A 27,245-nucleotide genomic window follows, 5' to 3' on the forward strand; every position below is an offset into this window, starting at 1 on the left:
CGAGCTGCATGGCAGGTCAACATATGTCTGGTCAAGCATGTGGTGCCCAAGCGGCTGATGTTTTGGCCACGTGAGATACGCTTGAGACATATGTTGCAAATAGCAGCGGTGCGATCTGATGCACTCGTCTCAAAAAAGGCCCACACCAAAGAACTTTTAGAATAACGTGCAGAGGAAGCGCTCTGCGCAGGCAGAGCTCTGCGGTGTGATTCAGTCGGTGTGCTGCCCCTAAGCTGGCCCCCGGAGGGCATCCTGCCTCGTTGGTATTGCGCTGTCCCTATATTAAATAACCCTCCGAGGGTGATAAGTATAATGCCTAATTACATAAATCAATAGTGTAATATAAAATTATAAAAGGTGTTATGCATGTAAAAGAACAAAACGTCCTAATGAAAAGAAATTTGAATTCAAATCGACTAGTACGGGCGACACATATGAAATAAATACAGAAGGAGCAGTATACGTTTTAGAGTGCAGCTGTGGTCTACAGTATGTAGGATGGACCAAAAGACCACTTAGAGTGCGTATTAAAGAGCACGTTCAAAATATCCTTAAGGGATATGATAAGCATAGCGTGTCCAAGCACTTTCTTCTACATCATGATAAAGACCCCTCGGAGTTGAAATTTTGGGGAATAGAGCCATATATTAAACATTGGCGAGGTGGTCACAAGGTGAGGACATTGAGCCAATTAGAGTCGAGGTGGATCTTTACATTAGACACTTTTGCACCTAGAGGTATGAATATAGAATTCGATCTGAACTGTTTCCTTAATGATTTCTAGAGTGATAGTAGATACCTGGATACCGTTTTTCTGAAATATTTCCCCCAAATAATAATTTTAGATTAATGGTGGATACTGGAATATATTATTTGACAAATCTCCACCAACCGTATTTCCGACCCCCCCCCCCCCCCTTTTGATACCAATAATTCTAATTAGGTGATTTTTATATTTTTATTTTGTTACTCTTTTAATAAAGATTTTTATAGAGTTTTTATTTTATATATAATTTTTTTGTTGTGATTTTAGGTAATGTGCATCTCAGTTGGCGTCCTTCCACCCGATTTTATCTTTTCTTATAATAAAATATACGTTTTAATTACTCTTTTTCTGCATAGGATATTAACCAGCCGTTTAACTTATGTATTTTATTATAACCTACAAAATAGCGGCGCCCGTTCGGGCGACACATCAGCATATTATTAGCCCCCTATGTATTCTATTATAACCCACAAAATGGCGCGCCCATTTGGGAGACACATTAGCATGAGAGTAAACATGGCCACTTCCTATGACACTATAGTGGCCTCATGGGATTATAGAGTGTGTACAACTGAGGTAGAATGATGAACAGTGTATGTGTATAGTAGGCTCAGCTACTAGGGCTCCAAAAAAATGGCGGCTGTATACACATGTATTGTAAACCACCAAGAAAATGGCGCCCGGAATGAGGACAAAATGACTATAAATACTGATATAGCATGCCTTCCCAGCATCCCCTGATGAAGTCACGTGATGTGATGTCACGCGTAGGGATGGGAAGGAAGCTGACTGTGGATGCACTTGCTGCTGATTGCTAGAAAAAGGCTTTTTTCTATCTATTAATGTGTGAGTACCCTGTGTATGTAAATTTTTAATAAATGCTATCTGTAAAATACTACACTATGGTATTCCCTCTCTATTAATCTATTGGGTCCTCTGGAGCAATAAGAATAAAATTCAAAGGAGAAGGTGACCGAATTTACCAGGAGAGAAGACATATAAAGAAATCTATATACCTCTATGGGAATCCCTCCTTGCTATAGGTGAGGGGCCACTGCCCACTAAAGTGTGATCACAGCGGGATTAAGCACTGGGAGATCCGCACCTCAGTTGAATTTGCACAAGTTTGCACAAAGCACTTGCACTTAAAGGAGACTGTTGTTTATTTATGGACTTGAATATTTATATCTTTTTATTTTTGATGGATTTCAATATGTATATTTAATCTATAGAGGCCGGATTCATTCTGATATAACATATGTTGCAGCCGGCTCTGTAGTGCGTTTACTATTATATATATATATATATATATATATATATATATATATATATTTTTTTTTTGTTTTTTTTTGTTTATTCTAAAGTTTATTCCTATGTGATCAGGAGAGGGTACCCTCTTTTTGGTCTAGGTATACTCTCTTATTTTCTTGTATATCATTTGTTTATTATTAGGGTGGTTCACTTATATCACCTCTGGAGAGTGTTTACTTATTTGCACATTTATAAGACGCACTTGGCACTTTATGATCAATTCACTGTTTAGTGGCTTTGCACTCAATTGAAGCAGTTGTGTTTTTTGTGGAGGTTTTCAATTGACTCTGTAGTGCGTTTACTTTTTTTACTTTTTTCTGCACTTTAACAAAATAGTAATTTTCTAAGAGACTGTTTTTAGTTACTTACCTTTGTTCACTTGATTTTCATTTATTTGGATTCTATCACCTTTGTGGTGTGTTTATTTTATTTAATGTAGCACTTTGCACTTTTTGATACTATTCAGTAGACATTTATAGATATATAATTTTATATTACACTATTGATTTATGTAATTAGGCATTATACTTATCACCCTCGGAGGGTTATTTAATATAGGGACAGCGCAATACCAACATATCTTTAGTTTCATATTAAGTGGATACGGTGTGATTTATTCCGGTAGTAGCAGCAGCCCCTGACATTTGATAGATCACCAGTGGTAGCGCAGGAATAAAACACTATCATTCATCCTGCCTCGTTGGACATGTGCCTCCTCCTCTTCCTCCTCCTCCTCCTCCTCCTCCCTCCTTCCAGGCACCCACGTGGAGTCAGTGCCCTCATCATCCCCTCCCTCTTCATCGCTGTAGCAAACTTGGCAGTATGCTGCAGCTTGTGGAACATGACTGCCAGATTGCTGTCCTTCTTGAGCATCCCCTCTCTCTGCGCTCACGCTACTGCCTTCCTCTAGCTGAGTGTCATCATCAGAGCCCACCAAACACTGGGCATCCTCCTGGAGCATGTACCCAACACTGTGCTCAAAGAGTTCAGGAGACTCCTCAGGAGGACGTGGTGGGTCTAGGGAAGGAGTCACTGATGATGACATTGAGAGGAGGGAAGACGATGTGTTGGCAGCTGCTTTGCTACTACCCTGAGACTGCGTGAGAGAGGATGAGGAGGATGAAGAGGGCTTGGTCATCCACTCTACCAAGTCGTTGGCATGTTGCGGTTCAACATGTCCAGCTGCAGAAAAGAAGGACAAGCATGTCCCATGGCCACGTGCTGATGACAATGCACCGCGTCCACGACCAGCACTGTTGTCTCTAGACACAGAGCCTCTTTTATTGGCTCGCGCCTGTCTGCCTCTCCTTGCTGGCCTTCCAGACATGGTAATGGCCTGAAGGGAGTTGGGTAAAACAGTAGTTGGGTAGTTTATATTGTGCTGGAGGCACACAACACCCACTAACTCCTGCAGATGCCTTTTTTATAGAACAGCAGAGATAAAGGGGTATATACAGATGTATACTGTGCTGTGCTGGAAGCACACACAACTTCCAATAACTCCTGCAGATGACAATTGGGCCCAAATAGAGAACAGCTATGTAGGTGGATTATAGCGGTATGTACTGGGTACAGAGCACGCAGACAGCACGCACTATCTCCTAACACTACTGACTGCAAGCTCTATTATTAAAGCTAGATCACTAGCTATATAGGTGAGGTGAATATAGTGGTGTATACTGCGGTCAGGGCACAGACAATAACCACTACACAAGAGCAAGATAGGAAATCAGCCAAAAACGATTGGTGTGTTGAAGGTACACAGAACACCCACTGCTTCAGATGCCAACACACTACACGAGGCCGCCTCAAAGGCGGCCTTATATAGTGTGGGGCGTGCACTACACAGCCTGAGCTATGATTGGCCACAGGCATCCTGCCTGTGGCCAATCATGGCTCTCCTCGCTGCTGGCGCTGCGATTGGCCAAGCATGCGGGGTCACAGTGCATGCTTGGCCAATCATGAGCCGATGGCGCATTGTGGTCCGCGCGCGCCATACGAATTTTGACGCGAACGGACCAAGAGTTCGGATTTCGCCGAACGCCCGAACAGCCAATGTTCGAGTCGAACGTACACGAAGCTCATCCCTAATCTTGAATACCGGTCTCATAGAAGCGAGCATAAACGTTTTCACCAGATGGTACTTAGTACCCACAAAACTAGCTAGCATCTTTCCAACAGCATCTCCTCTTTGTTTTAGGGGCTGTAACCTTAGGGGTGACATGTTTCATGTTTGGTGATCCTGTCCCAGAATCCGTCACTTTTGGCGTAAAATTTTTTCCTGGATCAGCATAATCACCTCACGGCCTATTCTACCATCTCCCCTCATAGCGCTCCTCAACTTCCCAATCACAGGAGCGTCCAAGATTTCACAACGCCTCATCCACTTTATTTTACTGGGTGCCAAACTCACCCTGGCAAAAGCCTGGAAGACATCTTCGGTGTCACCCAGATTAGCTAAGAAAAAAATTTCTTGGATCATGAATCAAGAAAAAATGGCTGGTGTAATCTTGGACCGCTCCGAGAAATTCTATTATACTTGGGAACCTTGGGCCTCTTTTGTTGGAATCAACCTTCCGCACTGATCTCGTTTATACTTCTGATTGTCACTCACCTCTCCGGACGACCTTCTCTACCTTCCTCCTACTTTCTTTTCCTCTCCTTTACACCACTTTTCTCTTTCCTCCTGTTTGCTTTCCTTTCTTTCTTCTCCCCTTTTTTTTCTTTTCTCTTCTTCCCCCTCCTGTAGGGGGCGCTCCCTTTTGACGATTGAACCCCTCGGGGTTAGTTCATGTTATACTTGTTGGGTTTCTTGGTTTATACACTGAAAGGAAATTTTCTTTTGTTTTTCTGTGACCTTTCTTGTTATTCCTTTTAGATAGCGTGTGCATAACACCTGGTCTGCACCCAGATGCATGCTTCCTAGTTTTCACCTGTTATATTTCAAATTCATGAACAGCATAGGTAGCTGAACCAACCCTCTTGCTGGGGGGTTGGGGGGCTGGGGGGAGTTGCCCAGTCGCAGTGTGCTCCCATTTGGGGCGGCGGGGCGTTCTTCCCTGGGTCAATCCCAGCCCCAGGATGGTAATAACGAAGGGTCTCCGGGTCCCCACGAGTTGGAGGGGCCCCTTGCCCCTTTTCTTGATTATACTGCAGTAACCACACGCTATTAACCTCAGTCTAGTTTGGGTTATCCTTTTGTCTTCTATATTGCAACAATTGTTCTTTACCAGCGTGATGTATCCGACTTCACGGGGGAGTCTTGCCCTACTGTATTTCTTTCTCTGTGTATCTATTGAAACACAAAAAAAAGATCAACGCCAAAAAAAAATGTACAGCACCTGGTAAACCCAGGTGGTCTCCCATCCAGGTACGAATCAGGCCAGACGCTGCTTAGCCTCCGAGATAAGACGAGATTTGTTGCTTTCAGGGTGATGTGGCTGTAGGCAATCTCTTTATGCACCCTAAACCTCCTTCACAAATGCCAAGATAGTCACCATGGAAAACAAGGGAAAATAAAACGGCAAAAAAATAAAAAAGAAGCCTATGCTACCTGGTATTCCCAGGCAGTCTCCCATCCAAATACTAACCAGGCCTGAGCCTGCTTAGACTCCGAGATTAGACGAGATTGGTCGCTTTCAAGGTGATGTGGCCATAGGAAATCTCTTTGGGTGTCCTCAACCATCTTGACAAACGCCAAGATAATCACCTTGGGAAACAGGGGAAAAAAATAAGTCAATGCCCCCCCCCCTCCAAAAAAAAGGAAGCCTACAGCACCTTGTATTCCCAGGCGGTCTCCCATCCATGTACTAACCAGGCCCGACCCTGCCCATAGGCAATCTTTTTGGGCACCCTCATCCCTCTTGACAAACCCTGCTTAGCCTCCGAGATCAGACGAGATCGGGCGCTTTCACGGTGATATGGCCATAGGCAATCTCTTTGGGTATCCCCAACCCTCTTTGACAAAAGCCAAGATGGTCACCTTGAGAAACAAGGGAAAAAAACAAGTCAACGGCAAAAAAATAAAAAATTACGGCACCTTGTATTCCCAGGCGGTCTCCCACTCAGGTACTAACCAGGCCTGACCCTGCTTAGCCTCAGAGATTAGACGAGATTGGTCCCTTTCAGGGTGATGTGGCCATTGGCAATTTCTTTGGACGCCCTCAACCATCTTGACAAACACCAAGATAATCACCTTGGGAAACAAGGGAAAAAAACAAGTAAATGAAAAAAAAAAGAAGCCCAGGGGCCTGGTATTCCCAGGCGGTCTGCCATCCAGCTATTAACCAGGCTCAGCCCCTGCTTAGCCTCCAAGGTGAGACAAGATGGGGCTCTTTCAAGGAGATGTGGCTGTAACCAATCTTTTTGGACACCCTCAACCCCCTTGACAAAGACCAAGATTCACCTTGGGAAACAAGGGAAAAAACAAGTCAACTCCACAAAACAAAAAACAAAAAAACAAAAAAAAAGAAACCTACAGCACCTTGTATTCCAAGGTAGTCTCCCATCCAGGTAGATCAGATGAAATTGGGCACTTTTATGGTGATATGGCCATAGGCAAGCTCTTGGGCATCCTCAACCCTCTTTGACAAACACCAAGATGGTCACCTTGAGAAACAAGGGAAAAAAACAAGTCAATGCCAAAAAAAAATAAGCCTACGGCAGCTGAGATTCCCACGCGGTCTATCATCCAGATACTAACGAGGACCCACGCTCCTTTGCCTCCGAGATCAGGATCTTTCAGGGTGATGTAGCCGTAGGCTATCTCTTTGGGCACCCTCAACCTCTTGACAAACGCCAAGATGGTCACCTTGGGGAAACGAGGGAAAAAAACAAGCCAACGCCAAAAAACAAAACAAAAAACAAGCCTATGGCACCTGGTATTCCCAGGCGGTCTGCCATCCAGGTACTAACAAGGCCTGAATCTGCTTAGCCTCTGAGATCAGACGCTTTCAGGGTGATGAGTCCATAGACAATCTCTTTGGGCACCTTCAACCCTCTTGACAAACGCCAATATTGCCACCATGGTAAACAAAGTAAAAACAAGTCAACGGCAAAAAAAAAAAAAAGACGCCTAGAGCACCTGGTATTCCCAGGCCGTCTCCCATCCAAGTACTAACCAGGACTACCACTGCTTAGTCTCCGAGATCAGATGACATGGTGCGCTTTCAGGGTGATATGACCGTAGGCAATCTCTTTGGGCACCTTCAACCCTCTTGACAAATGCCAAAATGTCTCCATGGGAAAAAAGAGAAAAAAACAAGTCAACGCCAAAAAGAAAAGGAAAAAAATAAACCTACAGCACCTGGTATTCCCAGGCGGTCTCCCATCTATGTACTAACCAGGCCCGTCCCTGCTTAGCCTCAGAGATGCGATGAGATGGGGCGCTTTCAGGTTGACGTGGCCATAGGCAATTGCTTTGGGCACCCTCAACACTCTTGATAAACACCAAGATCGTCACCTTGGAAAACAAGGGGAAAAAAAAGGTCAACGGCAAAAATAAATGTACGGCACCTGGTAAACCCAGGCGGTCTCCCATCCAGGTACGAATCAGGCCCGACGCTGCTTAGCCTCCGAGATAAGATGAGATTTGTTGCTTTCAGGGTGATGTGGCTGTAGGCAATCTCTTTATGCACGCTCAACACTCCTGACAAATGCCAAGATGGTCACCTTGAGAGACAAGGGAAAAAACAAGTCGCCAAAAAAATGAAAAAAAAAAGAAGCCTGTAGCACTGGGTATTCCCAGACAGTCTCCCATCCAGGTACTAAGCAGGTCCGACCCTGCTTAGTCTCCAACATCAGATGACATCAGGCGCTTTCAAGGGGATGTGGCTGTAGGCAATCTCTTTGGGCACCCTCAACCCTCTTGACAAACGCCAAGATGGTCACCTTGGGAAACAAGGGAAAAAAACAAGTCAACGGCAAAAAAAATTAAAAATAGAAGCCTACGGCACTTGGTATTCCCAGGCGTTCTCCCATCCAGGTACTAACGAGGCCCGACCCTACCTAGCCTCTGAGATCTGGCGCTTTCAGGATGATGTGGCCATAGGTAATCTTTTTGGCCATCCTCAACTCTCTTGATAAACACTAAGATGGTCACCTTGGGAAATCTACGGCACCTGGTATTCCCAGGCGGTCTCCCATTCAGGTAGTAAACAGACCTGACCCTGCTTAGCCTCCAAGATTAGACGCTTTCAGGGTGATGTGGAAATAGGCAATCACTTTGGCAACCCTCTTGACAAACGCCAAGATGGTCACCTTGGGGAAAAAGGGAAAAAAAAACAGGTCAATGCCCCAAAAAAAAAGAAGCCTATGGTGTCCCATACAGGTACTAACCAGGCTCGACCCTGCTTAGGCTCAGAGATCAGACGAGATCGGTTGCTTTCAGGGTGATGTGGCCATAGGCAATCTCTTTGGGCACCCTCAACCCTCTTGACAGATGGTCACCTTGGGAAACAAGAGAAAAAAAAACAAGTCAACGCCCCAAAAAAAAAAGAAGCCTGTGGCACTGGGTATTCCCAGGCGGTCTCCCACCCAGGTACTAACCAGGCCCGACCCTGCCTAGCCTTTGAGATGAGACGCTTTCAGGGTTATGTGCCCATAGGCAATCTTTTTGGGCAGCCTCAGCCCTCTTGACAAACGCCAAGATGGTCACCTTGGGAAACAAGGGAAACCTTGGCACCCCAGATTTTTGGAACTAAATTTCCCATGATGCTCAACTACACTGCAGAGTGCATGAGCATCACGGGAAATGTAGTTCCAAAACATCTGGGGTGCCAATGTTCACCATCACTATCCTAGAGCAAGGATAGATGAAGACTTCGCACTATGCGGTCTTCCAGAGAGGCCTGCTGCAGATGGCAGGCTCTCACCTTGTCCATCCCTGCACCGCACTGATCTACTCACTGTCTCTCCTTGCTCCTTCCCTCTGCCTCTCCGGCATGGATTCTTTCACTGCCTTCTGAGTCAGGATCCTTCTAAGCCAGCTTTCCTGAGCCCCTGGCCTGAGCTACCACCCCTTCCCAGTAGGGGTTTCATCAAGGGCCACCAACAGCCTCTCCTCAGCACTGCCTCTCCATCTTCCACCCAACTCCCTTGCTGGTATGGCCCATGTCTATTTATGGGGTTGTCTCAGTCCTTTGCCAACCCACTTCTGGGGACCCCATAAACATTCATGTCAGCCCTTCCTAACCCCTACCTTCTAGTTCTAGAAGATTCTTCAACCTTCTAGACACCATGGGGAGGCACCACAGAGCTGCCAAGCGGAGTCATCCAGCCCTGGCCTCTAGTAACCCAGACCCAATTTAATGATTCAGGTTATTCCTGGCCAGAAATATGCTTTTTTTCTACTCTCACACTAGAGGGTGTTTAGGGTGATGTGGCCTTAGGCGATCTTGTTGGCAACTCTCAACCCTCTTGACAAGCGCCAAGATGGTCACCTCGGGAAACAAGCAAAAAAATAAAACAGGTCATCGACGCCACCAACTTATTGAAAAAAAGCCTACTGCGATCTCCCATCCAGGTACTAACCAGGCCCGAGCCTGCTTAGCATCCAAGATCAGACGAGATTGGGCGAATTCAGGGTGATGTGACCGTAGGTGATCTTGCTGGCCACTCTCTACCCTCTTGACAAATGCCAAGATGGTCACCTCAGCAAAGAAGCAGAAAAATAAAACAGGTCTTTGACGCCTACAACATATTGAAAAAAACGGACGGCACCTGGTATTCTCAGGCGGTCTCCCATCCAGGTTCTAACCAACCCCGACCCTTCTAAGCATCCGAGATCACTAAAGATCGGGAACATTCGGGGTGATGTGGCCGTAGGCGATCTTGCTGGCCACTCTCAACCCACTTGACAAACGCCAAATGGACACCTGGGCAAACAAGCAGAAAAATAAAATAGGTCGTTGACGCTAACAACATATTAAAAAAAGACTATGGCACCTGGTATTCCCAGGGGGTCTCCCATCCAGGTACTAACCAGGAAGGACCCTGCTTAGCATCCACGATCAGACTAGATCAGGAACATTCAGGGTGATGTGGCCATAGGGGACTTTGCTGGCCACTCTCAATCCTCTTGACAAACGCCAAGATGGTCACCTCGGCAAACAAGCAGAAAAATAAAATCGGTTGTCGACGTCAACATATTAAAAAAAAGCCTACGGCACCTGGTATTTCCCAGGTTGTCTCCCATCCAGGGGAGGCCCGACCCTGCTTAGCATCTGAGATCAGCCGAGATAGGGCGCATTCAGGGTGAAATGGCCTTAGGCAATCTTGCTGGCCACTCTCAACCCTCTTGACAAACGCCAAGATGGTCACCCTGGCAAACAAGCAGAAAAATAAAACCGGTTGTTGACGCCAACAACATATTTAAAAAAAAAAAGCCTACGGCACCTGGTATCCCCAGGCGGTCTCCCATCCAGGTACTAACCAGGCCCGACCCTGCTTAGCATCCAAGATCAGACGAGATTGGGCGCATTCAGGGCTATGTAGCCATAGGCTATCTTGCTGGCCACTCTCAACCCTCTTGACAAACGGCAAGAGGGTCACCTTAGCAAACAAGCGGAAACATAAATCAGGTCGTTGAAGCCAACAACATATTACAAAAAAAAAGCATACGGCACCTGGTATTCCCAGGCGGTCTAGCATCCAGGTACTAACCAAGCCCGACCCTGCTTAGCATCCAAGATTGGAAGCATTCAGGGGGATGTGGCCATAGGCAATCTTGCTGGCCACTCTCAACCCTCTTGACAAATGCCAAGATGGTCACCTCGGCAAACAAGCAGAAAATTAAACAGGTCTTTGACGCCTACAACATATTGAAAAAAACGGACAGCACCTGGTATTCCCAGGCGGTCTCCCATCCAGGTTCTACCCAACCCGACCCTTCTAAGCATCCGAGATCACTAAAGATCGGGAACATTCAGGGTGATGTGGCCGTAGGCGATCTTGCTGGCCACTCTCAACCCACTTGACAAACGCCAAATGGACACCTGGGCAAACAAGCAGAAAAATAAAATAGGTCGTTGACGCTAACAACATATTAAAAAAAAGCCTACGGCACCTGGTATTCCCAGGCAGTCTCCCATCCACGCACTAACCAGGCGCGATCCTGCTTAGCATTCAAGATCAGACGAGATTGAGCGCATTCTGGGTGATGTGACCGTATGCGATCTTGCTGGCCACTCCCAACCCTCTTGATAAACGCCAAGATGGTCACCTCAGCAAACAAGCAGAAAATTAAAACAGGTTGATGACGCCAAAAACATATTAAAAAAAAGCCTACGTCACCTGTATTCCCAGGTGGTCTCCCATCCAGGTACTAGCCAGGCCCGACCCTGCTTAGCATCCGAGATCAGATGAGATTGGGCACATTCAGGGCGATGTGGCTGTAGGCGATCTTGCTGGCCACTCTCAACCTTCTTGACAAACGCCAAGATGGTCACCTCAGCAAACAAGCAGAAATATAAAAAAAAAGCCTACAGCACCTGGTATTCCCAGGCGGTCTCCCATCCATGTACTAACCAGACCCGACTCTGCTTAGCAGATGAGATCAGGCACATTCAGGCTGATGTGGCCGTAGGCGATCTTGCTGTCCACTCTCAAACCTCTTAGCAAACAAGCAGAAAAATAAAACAGGTCGTCGACGCCAACAACATATTAAACAAAAGCCTTCGGCACCTGATATTCCCAGGCAGTCTCCCATCCAGGTACTAACCAGGCCCGACCCTGCTTTGTATCCGAGATCAATCGATATCGGGTGCATTCAGGGTGATGTGGGCGTAGGCAATCTTGCTAGCCACTCTCAACCCTCTTGACAAACGCCAAGATGGTCACCTCTACAAACAAGCAGAAAAATAAAACAGGTTGATGACGCCAAAAACATATAAAAAAAAAGCTTACGGCACCTGGTATTCCCAGTCGGACTCCCATCCAGGTACTAACCAGGCCTGACCCTGCTTAGCATTCAAGATCAGACCAGGTCAGGCGCATTTAGGGTGATGTGGCCGTAGTCGATCTTGCTGGCCACTCTCAACCCTCTTGACTAGGGATGAGCTTCGTGTTCGACTCGAACATCGGCTGTTCGCCTGTTCGGCGAATTCCGAACGTTATAGGCCGTTCGCGCCAAATTCGTGTGGCGCTCACGGCCCACAATGCACTGCGATGGCGCAGTGCATTGCTGGCTCATGATTGGCCAAGCATGCACTGTGACCCCCGCATGCTTGGCCAATCACAGCACCACCGGCGAGGAGAGCCATGATTGGCCACAGGCAGGATGCCTGTGGCCAATCATAGCTCAGGCTGTGTAGTACATGCCCCACACTATATAAGGCCGCCAGCAGTTAGTGGGTGTTCTGTGTACCTTCAAAACAGTATACACCGATCGTTATCGGCCGATTTTCGATCTTGCTCTTCTGTAGTGTTTGTTGTCTGCGTGCCCTGACCACAGTATACACCGCTATATTCACCTCACCTATATAGCTAGTGATCTATCTTTTATAATAGAGCTTGCAGTCAGTAGTGTTAGGAGCTTGTGCGTGCTGTCTGCGTGCTCTGTACCCAGTACACACCGCTATATCCACCTACATAGCTCTTCTCTATTTGAGCCATCTGCCATCTGCAGGGCTTAGTGGGTGTTGTGTGACTCCATTACAGTATACCTCTTTATCTCTGGTGTTCTATAATAAAGGCATCTGCAGGAGTTAGTGGGTGTTGTGTGCCTCCAGCACAATATACACCTGTATCTACCCTTTATTGCTGTTCTCTAATAGAGCCATCTGCAGGGCTTAGTGGGTGTTGTGTGACTCCATTACAGTATACCCCTTTATCTCTGGTGTTCTATAATAAAGGCATCTGCAGGAGTTAGTGGGTGTTGTGTGCCTCTAGCACAATATACACTACCCAACTGCTTTTTTACCCAACTCCCTTCAGGCCATTACCATGTCTGGAAGGCCAGCAAGGAGAGGCAGACAGGGGCGAGACGATAAAAGAGGGCAAGCAGGCTCTGTGTCTAGAGACAACAGTGCTGGTCGTGGACGCGGTGCATTGTCATCAGCACGTGGCCATGGGACACGCTTGTCCTTCTTTTCAGCAGCTGGACATGTTGAGCCGTAACATGCCAACGACTTGATAGAGTGGATGACCAAGCCCTCTTCATCCTCCTCATCCTCTCTCACCCAGTCTCAGGGTACTAGCAAAGCAGCTGCCAAGGCATCGTCTTCCCTCCTCTCAATGTCATCATCAGTGACTCCTTCCCTAGACCCACCACGTCCTCCTGAGGAGTCTCCTGAACTCTTTGAGCACAGTGTTGGGTACATGCTCCAGGAGGATGCCCAGTGTTTTGTAGCCTCTGATGATGACACTCAGCTAGAGGAAGGCAGTAGTGTGAATGCAGAGAGAGGGGATGCTCAAGAAGGACAGCAATCTGGCAGTCATGTTCCACAAGCTGCAGCATACTGCCAGGTTTGCTACAGCGATGAAGAGGGAGGGGATGATGAGGGCACTGACTCCACGTGGGTGCCTGGTAGGAGAGAGGAGGAGGAGGAGGAGGCACATGTCCAACGAGGCAGGATGCCCTCCGGGGGCCAGCTTAGGGGCAGCACACTGACTGAATCACACCGCAGAGCTCCGCCTGTGCAGGGCGCTGCCTCTGCACGTTATGCTAAAAGTTCTTTGGTGTGGGCCTTTTTTGAGACGAGTGCATCAGATCGCACCGCTGCTATTTGCAACATATGTCTCAAGCGTATCTCGCGTGGCCAAAACATCAGCCGCTTGGGCACCACATGCTTGACCAGACATATGTTGACCTGCCATGCAGCTCGTTGGCAAGCGTACCTCAAAGACCCACACCAAAGAACAAAGCGGCCCTCTCCTTGCTCCTCATCAGCTGGCATCTCCAACCCCACTAGACCTTCAGTCCTCTCTGAAACCTGCTCTGAGAGGAATGAAGGTGTAGAATTAGGTGTGTCACAGCCAAGTGCTTCCGGGCACTCTGCTAGCAGTACACCCACGTCCGATTATAGCAGGCAAATGTCCCTGCCCCAGCTGCTGGACCGGCGAAAGAAGTTCACTCCCAGCCATCCACATGCCCAGCGGTTGAATGCTAGCTTGGCTAAATTTCTAGCACTTCAACTGCTGCCTTTTCAGTTGGTAGACTCGGCCCCCTTCCGTGAGTTTGTACAATGTGCGGTTCCTCAGTGGCAGGTCCCCAAACGCCACTTTTTCTCACGGAAGGCGATTCCGGCTCTCTACCGGCATGTGGAAGGCAATGTCCTTGCCTCGCTGGACAGGGCGGTCAGCGGTAAGGTGCATATTACTGCTGACTCATGGTCCAGCAGGCTTGGACAGGGGCGTTACCTGTCTTTCAAGGCCCATTGGGTCACTCTTCTGGCAGCTGGGAAGGATGCAGGACAAGGTGCAGTAGTGTTGGAGGTTGTTCCGCCACCACGCCTCCAAAATGCTACTATTGGTTGTGACACACCTCTCTCCTCCACCCCCTCCTCTTCTTCTTCCTCCATGGCCTCTTCCAGTGCTCTGTCCTCAGAACCAGCGGTGCTCCATAGGCGTTCCAGGGGCTACGCAAGTACGCAGGCAAAACGATGCCATGCTGTGCTTGCGCTGGTTTGTTTGGGGGACAGGAGCCACACTGGGGCGGATGTTTTGTCAGCTCTGCAGGGGCAGGCCGAGAGGTGGTTGACGCCACGCCAGCTTAAGCCAGGAATGGTGGTTTGCGACAATGGCACCAACCTCCTCTCCGCCCTCCGACAGGAACAACTGACCCATGTGCCCTGTGTAGCTCAGGTCCTTAAACTGGTGGTGCAGCGGTTCTTGGGCATGTACCCCGGCTTACAGGATGTCCTGAAGCAGGCCAGGAAAGTCTGTGTGCATTTCCGCCGATCATTTAATGCCTGTGCTCGGTTGGCTGAGCTCCAAAAGGAGTTGAACCTGCCCAAGAACCGCCTTATATGTGACACCAGGTGGAACTCAACGGTGGCCACGCTGCAGCGGCTGCACACGCAGCAGAGGGCCATCAATGAGTACCTGTGCGACTACGGCACCAGGACAGGGTCAGGGGAGCTCGGATTTTTCTCACCACGCCAGTGGGGCATTATCAGGGATGCACGCACTGTCCTGTCACCATTTGAGGAGGCCACAAGGATGGTGCGCAGTGACAGTGCATGCATCAGTGACACTGTACCTCTTGTCCACCTCTTGGAGCATACGCTGCGTGGAATAATGGACAGGGCACTTGAGGCAGAACAGAGGCAGGAAGAGGAGGACTTCCATGCCTCTCAAGGCCCCCTTTATCCAGACAGTGTTCCTGCTGTGCCACCCATCACACAGGAAGAGGATGAGGAGGAGGAAGAGGAGGAGGAGGATGATTGTGTCAGCATGGAGGTGGAGGCTGGCACTCAGCATCAGCATCAGCAGCAGCAGCAGCAGTCTTGTAGGGATGATTTACAGTCCCAAGAAACACGTGGACTTGTACGTGGCTGGGAGGAGGTAGCTGCGGATCATGTTGTCCTTAGTGACCCAGAGGACTCCGGACTGAATGCCTCAGCTAACCTACGCTGCATGGCCTCCCTGATCCTGCAAAGCCTGCGGAAGGATCCTCGTATTCTTCGGATCAAGGAGAGGGACCATTACTGTCTGGCCACTCTCCTTGATCCACGGTACAAGAGTAAGGTTGCCGACCTTATCTTGCCATCGCAGAGGGAGCAGAGGATGAGACATCTCCGGGAGGCCTTGCAGAAAGGTCTGTGCAACGCGTTCCCAGAGACTGGGAGGTTACAAACTCCTGGTCCTGGACAACGTGTTGCTGAGGCATCGGTCAGAAGGAGCGGTGGAGAAGGTGGCCGTCTGACTGATGCTTTCAGACAATTTTTTAGTCCACAGCCCCAAGGTATGATCGGTTCCAGCAACCATCGCCAGCGTCTGATTTACATGGTGCAGGAATACCTAGGGGCAAGGTCAGACTTGGACACCTTTCCCACCAAAAATCCTCTGGCTTACTGGGTCTTGAGGATGGATCACTGGCCACAGCTTGCACAGTATGCAATTGAGCTACTGGCCTGTCTTGCATCCAGCGTTCTTTCGGAACGCACCTTCAGTGCTGCTGGTGGCTTTGTTACCGATCACAGGGTGCGCCTGTCCACCGAATCAGTTGATCGACTGACCTTCATCAAGATGAATCAGTCTTGGATCACCGACAGCTACCAAGCACCTGAAGCTGATGTAACCGAATAATTTTTTTTTGAAATATCACATCCCTTCAAGACTGCCTATGCTGATGCTGAGTGACTGTCCTGTTATGTTGATTGTCTATCCTCTTCCTCCTCCGATGATATGTTGGAAGAACATTTCTGTTTCTGGGTGATGCCATCAGCCCAATTTTTCTGCCCCTGTTTAACAGGGGCGTTTAAGTACAATTTTTGATGCAATGCTTTGCAGCAGGGCTAATTCCTGCAATAAAACTAGAGTATATGGGAGAGGTTGCAGTGTCGTGGCACCAGCACCAGTGCCTAAAGCCCAATTTTTCTGCCCCTGTTCAACAGGGGCGTTTAATTACAATTTTTGATGCAATGCTTTGCAGCAGGGCTAATTCCGGCAATAAAACTAGAGTATATGGGAGAGGTTGCAGTGTATTGGCACCAGCACCAGTGCCTAAGGGACATGTAATTACAATTCTTGATATAATATTTCACAGGAGGGCCCGTTCCTGTGCCCACCCAGAGTAACTGTGAGGACTTATAGTGTTGTGGCACCAGCACCACAACCACCAAAGGTCAATTTTTCTACCACTGTTCAACAATGGCATGTAATTACAATTCTTGATATAATCGTTCACAGCAGGGCGCTCCAGCGCCCACCAAGAGTCACTTTGAGGGCTTACAATGTTGTGGCAAAACCAACACCTTGTTCCGCCATTTCTGCAGAGCATATAGGGCAGGCCCCTACTTTCAAACATCCAACTTATGCCACGTACACACGAGCGGACTGTATGGCGTACTTAGTCCGTCATACAATCCGACGGACAGTCCGTCATACTTTCCACTGAACGGACTTGACCACACACGGATACCCAAACAGTCCGACGAAAGCTTGCGCGATGACGTACAGCACGTACGACGGGACTAGAAATAGGAAGTCCAAACACAGCAAAGCACCCTTTGGGCTCCTTCTGCTGACTTTGCGTTAGTAGAAGTTTGGTTAGAGACGATTCGCGCTTTTCAGACTTCAGCTTAATTTGTCCGTTTTCTGCGGCGCAGACTACCTGTGAGGTTTGTATCTGTCTTTCGGTACGCGTGGATCAGTTGGTACCTGTTGTTAGGCGCTTTCCTCTCCGCTCGTTTCTGGGTTTCAGGTCGTTCTTCATAGGTCTGGCTGTTCTTCACTGCGTTCAGTTGAGCTTGTTTGTCCAGCCGACCGTTTCAAAGCCATGGAGAGTGGGCGTACTCGGGAACGAGTTCATGCTATATGGGGGCTTGGTGTTGGGGTGAACAGGGTGAGGAGGAGTTCATGGACAAAGAATTGGTTGCGCCAGCGCGACCAATTCTCGCATATGCCTTTACTCCGTGAGATCAGTGAGAATAATCCTGATGATTTCAGGAATTATCTCAGGATGACGGACCCCGTTTTTCACCATCTGCTGGCTTTGCTGATCCCTTATATCAGCAGGCAGGATACCTGCATACGGCAAGCCATCACTCCGGAGCAGAGGCTCGTCGCCACGTTGCGCTACTTGGCGACAGGGAGAAGCCTTCAGGACCTCAAGTTCTCAACAGGCATCTCCCCCCAGGCTCTGGGGATCATTATTCCAGAGACCTGTTCTGCCATTATTCGGGTCCTGCAGAAGGAATATATGAAGGTAAGTTTGTTCTTTTAATATTGCATTATATGCATTGTATGTTTGTATTAATTTCATCATGACTTAATATCCATGACAGGAATATGCTGTGAATGTCCCCTTTATATGAATGCATGCAATTGTTTTTGTTGATGTATTTTTTTTTTTTTTGTCATTTTTTTTTTTATAGCTTTTACCTTTTTGTGTCCCACGTGCATATTTGCTTTCACTAACATCCCCAGCATGCAATCCTGGGCCCCTGTACACCCACAGCCGAGACTGTTTTTCTCTAATTCATATTGTCAGCTCCATTGTACTGTTTTACTGTATACACCCTTTGTGTATATATATATATATATATATATATATATATATATATATATATATAGATATATATATATATATATATAGATATATAGATTGTATACTCATTAATTAGGCCCCCACCCCACTCAAATTGGTTGCAGGGATTGTATACTCATTAATTAGGCCCCCACCCCACTCAAATTGGTTGCAGGGATTGTATACTCGTTAATTAGGCCCCCACCCCACTCAAATTGGTTGCAGGGATTGTATACTCGTTAATTAGGCCCCCACCCCACTCAAATTGGTTGCAGGGATTGTATACTCGTTAATTAGGCCCCCACCCCACTCAAATTGGTTGCAGGGATTGTATACTCGTTAATTAGGCCCCCACCCCACTCAAATTGGTTGCAGGGATTGTATACTCATTAATTAGGCCCCCACCCCACTCAAATTGGTTGCAGGGATTGTATACTCATTAATTAGGCCCCCACCCCACTCAAATTGGTTGCAGGGATTGTATACTCATTAATTAGGCCCCCACCCCACTCACCCACCTAACTTATGTCCCCTGGTCCATCAGAGGGCTGAGTAATCTGTGAATTGGGCCGTCTATTTTTTTTTTTTTGCAGAAAAACATTTTCAATATTTCTGTTTAACTGTTGTTCCAAAATGTTTTTGAGTTTTATTTGTTATGAATTGTTTTGATTTAATGACAAATTTTATTTATTTATTTATTTTTTCCTGTGTTTGACTCCCCAGTTTCCTTCCACGCCACAGGAATGGCAGACTGTGGCTTCCCAGTTCGCTGCCTGTTGGGACTTTCCCAACTGTGGAGGGGCGATCGACGGGAAACATGTGCGGATTGTGCCCCCACCCCATTCGGGGTCCTACTATTGGAATTATAAGGGGTTCCATAGTGTGGTGTTAATGGCGGTGGTGTCAGCACAATATGACTTTCTGTATGTGGATGTGGGGAAGAACGGCCGGATGTCTGACGGAGGAGTGTTTAGGCAGACCGAGTTCTGCCACCGTCTTATCACTGGTGACCTGGACTTGCCACCAGATGCTGATAATGTGGAGGGTCTACCTTTTGTTTTTATCGCTGATGAAGCGTTCGGTCTGATGAACCATTTGATGAAGCCCTTCCCCCAAAGGACCCTCACCCCGGAGAGGAGGGTTTTTAATTACCGGCTGGCCAGAGCAAGAAGGGTTGTGGAGAATGCCTTTGGTATTATGGCCAGCCGGTTCCGTCTGTTTTTGACAGCAATAAACTTGGCAGAGTACAAACTGAACTATGTCATTCTGTGCTGCTGCATTTTGCACAACTTTTTAAGAAAACTTTCTGGAAGCCATTACCTGCAGCCAATTGGGCCTGAGGCCGGACTAATGCCAGAACTCACAGGGCTGGATCCTGCCCATCCTGGCTTAGCCCCCCAAACAGCACGTGAGGTGCGTGACCAGTATGTCACCTATTTTAATGGTAGGGGGGGCTATTCCAATGCCAGCTGACCAATAAAGATTTCCTTTTGTTTAAATATGTATTGTCTGATCAAATTTTTAAGTTTGGTTCTTGTTTGCTTTTCAAGGTGGTTGTCTCCTACATTCTCCTAATTCAGGGATATGCAATTGGCCGACCTCCAGCTGGTGCAAAACTACAAGTCAATCATGCCTCTGGGTCTCATGCTTGTGGCTGTCAGTCTTGCTATGCTTCATGGGACTTGTAGTTCTGCAACAGCTGGATTTCCACTAATTGCATATTCCTGTCCTAGTGCATTTGTATTGCAAAGTGGTTTTTGCCAATAGTAAATAAGGCCCTTTGTGACAGAAAACACAAAATGACTTCCCAAACTGGTATTGAGTATTGAAAGAAGTAGACACACACACACACATCTTTTTTTTTTTTTTAATTTTTAATAGTGCACATTCCAACAAGTGCCTCTTTTTTTGGTATTTTTCTTTTTGTTTTGGTAAACAATTCTTTTTGTAAACATATATATATATATATATATATATATATATATATATATATATAATAAAAAAAAAATTTTTTTTTTAACTATTTACAGAAAACAAGGGGTAAAGCCAAATTTTGAAGATGCACACCAAAAATTGGTAATGTCAACATGTGCTATCTACCATCATTAGTGATCAATGGACGTGTTTGGTGGGTGCAATCCCTTCCTCTCACATACTAGAATGAGGAAGGGTTTGCAAACACAAAATGCGTACATTGCGATCCTCTGATGGCACATAGCACATGTTGACACACCGTGTGCATCTTCAAAATTTGGCCTCTAAAAACAATGTTATAAAAACATTAAAAACTTTTTTACAAGGAAATGAAGAACATGATCTTTCGTTTTAGGGAAAAGGGGCTTAGATTCTCCCTAAAACATTGATCATGTTCTTCATTTCCTGCTTCATAGTGTCCAGTTCTCGTTGCATGTTTTGCATCTTGTTCTGCATTTGCTCAATCTTGCCATTCCAGGCCATGATCTGACCAATCAGTCTCTGGGCACTGTCAGAGGAAAATGGCTCTGCGGCTTGTCCTTCCACAACCAGATCATCACCTAAAAACATGTGTAGATAAAAAAAATTTGTTAAAATATACAGCCATTAATTGTTTACCTTAAGCTGGGTTGTCAGACACTCATTTTGTGGGGTGCGTATCTCCACCACCTCTTCCTCCTCCACATCTAGCCCTGGGCTGGGCTGCTCCAGCTCTGACACTGGGCTGGGCTGCTCCAGCTCTGACACTGGGCTTGGGCTAACTGCCCAATCAGGCTGGTGAGGTCGGGGGGTCCTGGGCTGCTCCGCCTCTTGTCTGAGTCTTTGTTCCCCTATGAGAATGAAAAAACAAAAAAAAAAAGGTATACTTTTAAGCATAGTGATATTTGAGTTCAGAAATTGGAATATGAAACATTGGTTTGAAGTGGTGTACAATTATTAGCTGGTTGTTACAAGATCCTAGTTTAATACATCATTTAAATTACATTTTTTTAGTTAGGCTGTGTTCAGACTGCTGCGATGTGCGAACGCTGCAAATCTACTGTCGTTTCACGCATCGCATGCCTCCCGGAGGCAGTTCACACTGCCCTATGTGACCTGCTGGGAGTGTCAGTGTAAAGTTTTATTGACACCTCCAAATTATTTGTCATATCACAGTGCAATCTTTAAACTCGGACAGGAATCGGACCACATGGTGTGAACACCCATGGGATCCGATTCTGCTGTGGACTAAAAAAAGGGCCATGTACAAGTTTGGGCCGGATGCGATGCGATGCGAATTCAGCCATACTATATGTATGGCTGAAATCGCATCACACAGAGATCACATGTGATTTGCACTGCAGTGCGGTGCAAATCACATTCAATCTCGTACATTGCAGCAATGTGAACCTAGCCTTTAACCAAACTGCGATACTTTATATCTTTTGTCCAAGTTTCACAGACGGACACACTCGAATCATCCCCTGGAGTACCTGTGTGTGATTATGTCAAAAAATGTTCTATGATGTCCCAAACTACACTAAATGATTCCCAGTCCAGATGTTGAACCAGCATTTTATCTACCTACCTATCTATCTATCTATCTATCTATCTATCTATCTATCTATCTATCTATCTATCTATCTCTTTTTTTTTTTAGTTAGACTACATTACATTGAATAAATTTATGAAACAGCTGCAGCTATAAAGACATGTACACAAAGATATCCTAAACTGAGTGTGACAATTCAGTTTATCATGAACAATACAAAAAAATTAATAACTAATTAAAATCTAATCCAACACCAGATAAATTTACACCATATACAAATTCACGCTATTTACGTCCACATATACGAACGAGCATATTCGCTCATTACATGAACGATTAACCACACAAACGATCAAATTCGCCAGATTTACCAACATTACCTATACGAACGATTAACCACACGTACGATCAGGTTCGCCAGATTTACAGAGATATCGTATACACCTATATGAACGATTATGTCCGACCGTCACGATAAGCGCAGAGTACTCACTTTTTTTCAGTGCCTTTTTGATTCTCCTGTATTGGTGCGGCTCCCTGGATTTGATGTCGGACCATCGTTTCCGGAGCTGATCTTTGGCTCTTCGGACCCCAAATTTGCTCTGCAAAGTGCTCACAACTATCGTCATGATGCCATCTTTTCTGATATGGGGTTTGGGATACGGGCCATTTTCCCCATCGTAATCCTCCCTTCTCAGTATATCCACCATCTCCACCATCTCTTCAAAGGCCATGTTTGTGGCCTTAAACCTCTTCCTTGCTCCGGAAGCATGGGGTTCAGGGCTTTCCTCCGTGCTGCTAACTGAAAATCCGTCCGCCATCTTCATCTATTCAATCACCCACAGCGGAACGAGGGTAAAAGGGGCGGGGAAATACGGGCACACGGAACGTCAGGGGCAGGCAACGTGGGCGACGCAGGCAGAGCTTGAACGCATGCGCTGTATATAAAGCGTTACAGCGAGGCCGTACGTTTATCCGAACGGAAGCAGCGAGTGATACACGCGATGGTAAGATGGTTATCTTTTTATTTTTAGGGTTTTAGGCCTGCGTTAGGAATGTATATAGTGGGATTTTACCTTGTGGATGGTTAGTTAATTTTAATGTGGGTTGGTGGTTGAGTGGGGTTGGTGTTTTGTGTGGTAGTGTGGGGGTGGGGGTGGGGGGTAGTGTGTGTGGGGGTAGTGTCGGTGGGTGTAGTGTGTGTCTCGCCTACATTGTCACAATATAAATAGTGTGCATTTGGTCTGACATTAGTATTTATGTTTTTTTTTTTTTTTTTTCAGAACTCAAAATGCAAAAGTACACTCCAAGACCCCTTTTAAGGAGGAGGCATTCCTGTCAACATTCATTGATATGTTTGAGATGCACAGGAGCCTGTGGGATTCCAAGCACCCACTATATTCAAGCCGTCCTGGCCGGAGGAAGACACTGGGGACAATTTTGAAGTTTGTGAAAACCCGACTCCCCCAGGCAGACCTTAAGTTTGTGAGCTCCAAAATTCAGGGCCTGCGTAACATGTATAGGCGGGAGCGCAACAAGATCCTAGAGTCCCAAACATCAGGAGCAGCAGCAGATCAGATATATGTACCTAGGCTGTGGTATTACAACAGGCTACGTTTTCTGGATGACACGTCAGAAGCCAGGCAGTCACTTTCCACTCTTCCGTCTACCCTTCCCTCCACCCTTCCCTCCACCTCAGGTGAGCCACCCCAGGAAGATCCAGACCCTTCCTTGCTGGACGAAGTTGAGGCGCCCAGCTGGAGCCAGGTATATTTTAGTTTCTAAAGTTAGGATTGCTCAAATATTAATGATGTAAAGTTCAATGTTTGAATTGCTTCCAAATCTAGGATTTCATCACAAATTAAATTACATATAAGGATACAGTAGTTTCCACAAATGTGGCTCAAATCTTGGTGAACTGATGGAAAAATTATGGTGTCAAAATGATAGCCTTTTGTATTTCAAGACAAATGTATTTGCAAGTGAGAACTGTAAAATTGTCAGTGATTGATGATTTCAAAATATAGACATATTTTATTTATTTATTTCTTTATTTTTTACACAGGATGAGCTCACCCAGGAGGAGGCCGGGACCAGTGGTATGGAGGAGGAGGCCGGGACCAGCCACACGCAGGAGCTAGCTGGGCCCAGCAGGAGTCGGACCGAAAGTCAGGTCCCTCCCCTCCGCCTAGCCAGCAAAAGGCCCAGGAGGATGACGCAGACAGAGGAGGAGTCATTGGCGCTTATACGCCAAGCCAGCCAATTGCTGAGTAAACCCCCCCAATCCTGAAGAGGCCTACGCTACATATTTGGCCAGCAAGTTGCTTGAAATGGAGAAGGGACAGCGCAACTTGTGCGAAGCGATTTTCTTCGACAGTATTCAGCGGGGTCTGAAGGGTGAGCTAACACCAACCACCAGACTGTACAACACAGACCCTACTGCTCCTCCTCCTCCTCCTCCTCCTCCTCCTACCACAAGTCCACCACCAGAGGCACAGCCTCCAGCGAAGCATGGAGGGAAGGCTAGACGGAAGAGTCGGAAGTGACTGCCTGGCTTCAGTCTGCTCTGACAGAAGACGCAGGCTGTTGTAGTACCACAGTCTGGGGACATAGATGTCATCTGCTGCTGTTCCTGGTCTGTGGGATTCTAGGACCATGTTGTGCTCTGTTATACCATGTTATATTTTCATGTTACACAGGATCTGAATTTTGGTGGCCACTGACTTGATGTGTGCCTGGGGGACAAAAGGCTTCACAAACTTCAAAAGTGTCTCCAGTGTTGCCTCTTGATTTTGTTTTGTACAGACTAAAAATAAAGATTTATTAATTCCAAAAATATTGTAAATTGTTTTTTTTTTTTGGCTTAAAAAAACAGAGTTTATTTGTGAGTAGGCAGGTACATGTCAAAAGACTATGAGGGTTATTTACAAAACACACGTTCATGTTAATATAAATATGCTAACTTCAAGTGCAATTTTTAAAGCACTGCAAGTGCACTTGGAAGTGCAGTCACTGCAAATTTGAGGCTAACATTTGAAATGAGGGGAAGCTCTGCTGATTTTGAACATTCAATCATGTGTAAGCTAAAATGCTGGTTTGGGTATCTATCTATCTATCTATCTATCTATCTCTACTTACATAGTCTGCTTGGACAAAAAAAACGCAAGTCCATCTAGTTTAACCCCCCCCCTACACACACAAAAAAAAAGCTAAATAAATAAATAATTTTAAACTAACAATAGTAGTTCAAAAAATATATAGTAATAGATAAATTATAAAATTATATATATATATATATATATATATATATATATATATATATATATATACATCTTTTTTTTTTTTTTTTTTTTTTTTTTTTTTAATAGTGCACATTCCAACAAGTGCCTCTTTTTTTGGTATTTTTCTTTTTGTTTTGTTTTGTTTTGGTAAACAATTTTTTTTGTAAATATATATATATATATATATATATATATATATATATATATATATTCTCAAATTGGAGTATTAATCATAGGATGAGGATGAATAAAAACATTTGTGATAACTCTGTGTGAATATAAGCAGCAAAGCTACTTCACTTTTCTTGCATTATGAAGAACAAAAGAATGGGCTATATTAAAAAAAACACAAAATTAGCAGCATGACGAATATGCTAGCTTCAATACGAACACTAGTTTTACAAGACCGCTGAAACCAAAGTATGACGGACAGAATTTCTAGAAATCCGAAATACTTAGTACACCGGACTGCGCGCTGAAAAAGTCAGCTGAAGCCCACACACGAGCGGACTGTCCGCTGAAATGTGTTTCAACGGACTAAGTACGCCATACAGTCCGCCCGTGTGTACGCGGCATTACAAACATCTCCTACTGCAAACGGAAGGAGACAACAGCAAGTGAGATGAAAAAAGATGGACGACAAAACAAATTATACAGGGGTGATAACCCTTCCCTATGTTTTCCAAAAAGCTTAAAAATGTTTTTTTTGACTGGAGCTACACTTTAAAAAATGTACCAGTTGAAAATTACAAACAGATTCAACTTAACACAACAAACCTACACAGTCCCTGTCTTGTTTGCACCACCTGTATACTGCTGTTCTGAGTATATAGGGCCTGGGGGCCACACGCATTTCCTTTTTTTAATATGGGTACGGGGTTCCCCTTAATATGCGTACAAGACCCAAAGGGGCTGGTAATGGGCAGGGAGGGCTACCCATGCCATTTTTCTCAATGATTTTCAACCATATTGCAGGAACCAGATATAACATTAAAACCGCAAGCAGCTTTAAATGACGTTATTTCCGTTAAATGTCATTTTGTGCAGGGACTGTTCTAAACACGGGAAACACGTAGCACTTCACAGGCATACTACAGACACCCCCCAGGCACCATATTTAAAGGAATATTTCACTTTTTTTTTTCCACTTTAATCATCATTAAAATCAGTGCTCCCGCCAAAATGGCAGTTTTTAAAACTTTTTTTTGCATTGACCCATGTCCCCTAGGGCAGGAGCCAAGTCCCCAAACCCTTTTTAGGACAGTATCTTGCATATTAGCCGGTAAAATTAGCACTTTTAATTTCGAACGTTCGAGTCCCATAGACTTCAATGGGGTTCTAACGTTCATACGAATTTGGGGTCCGTTCTAAAGTTCTGGTGCGAACCGAACCGGGGGGTGTTCGGCTCATCCCTAGTCGGCACAATGGCAGCAGTGGGCAAATGGGTGTACCTGCACATCCCCTTTAACTGTACGGGCTGGGCTAGCGTGCACAGCATGACTGTGCCCGCGGAACTGTCAAACTCGTTGTCCACCAGTCTCTCGGCGATCATGTCACAGAGTGGCAGAATGGGGAAGTGCCTATGTAAACAAGGCATTTCTCTGTCATCAGGAGCAGTGATTGCTGTCATGTGAGTAGTAGCCCCCCCACATTTAGAATCACTCCCAAGGACACACTTAACCCATTCATTGCCCCCTAGTGGTTAACCCCTTCCCTGCCAGTCTCATTTACATAGGAATCAGTACATTTTTATAGCAATGATCACTGTATAAATGGCAGTGGTCCCAAAGAAGTGTCAAAATTGTGTCCGCCGTAATGTCACAGTCACAATAAAAATCGCAGATTTTATTGCTCTGGTCAGGAAGGGGGTAAAATCTTCCAGAGCTGAAGCTGTTCATTTAGGTTTTCATCGATGAGTAATCAGTAGAGGAAAATCAACTGTTTCAGAGATAGTTATTGAAATCTGAATGGGATCGGAAGCTCTGAATGCCACTTTGTGGCCATAAATTGCAAAAGAGTACGCAATGTGGAGAGTAAGGATGAGCTCAGGCGTGTTCGCACGGTCCACGTGCAGAGCCTGCCAGGAAGTCAGCGCAGTGCTGCACTAATCACAGGCAGTGAGACACTGCCCAGATGCGCGGCTGCAGAGATCAGGCAATGTCTCATTGGCTGTGATTAGCACAGCGATGCAGC

The 27,245-nt window shown here is 46.0% G+C and overlaps 5 pseudogenes; all 5 read right to left on the reverse strand.

The window, feature by feature from the left end:
* Window positions 1–5,842: 5,842 nt before the first annotated feature.
* LOC143931688 (5S ribosomal RNA) lies at window positions 5,843–6,009 on the reverse strand (annotated as a pseudogene).
* Window positions 6,010–10,459: 4,450 nt separating this feature from the next.
* LOC143931356 (5S ribosomal RNA) lies at window positions 10,460–10,578 on the reverse strand (annotated as a pseudogene).
* Window positions 10,579–11,129: 551 nt separating this feature from the next.
* LOC143931598 (5S ribosomal RNA) lies at window positions 11,130–11,248 on the reverse strand (annotated as a pseudogene).
* Window positions 11,249–11,356: 108 nt separating this feature from the next.
* LOC143932260 (5S ribosomal RNA) lies at window positions 11,357–11,474 on the reverse strand (annotated as a pseudogene).
* A 272-nt stretch (window positions 11,475–11,746) lies between these two features.
* LOC143931745 (5S ribosomal RNA) lies at window positions 11,747–11,865 on the reverse strand (annotated as a pseudogene).
* Between the last annotated feature and the right edge of the window lie 15,380 nt (window positions 11,866–27,245).

The sequence above is a fragment of the Lithobates pipiens genome, unplaced genomic scaffold (assembly GCF_037356315.1).
Source record: "Lithobates pipiens isolate NorthernLeopardFrog02 unplaced genomic scaffold, aLitPip1_a1.2 Scaffold_25, whole genome shotgun sequence".
NCBI lineage: Eukaryota > Metazoa > Chordata > Amphibia > Anura > Ranidae > Lithobates > Lithobates pipiens.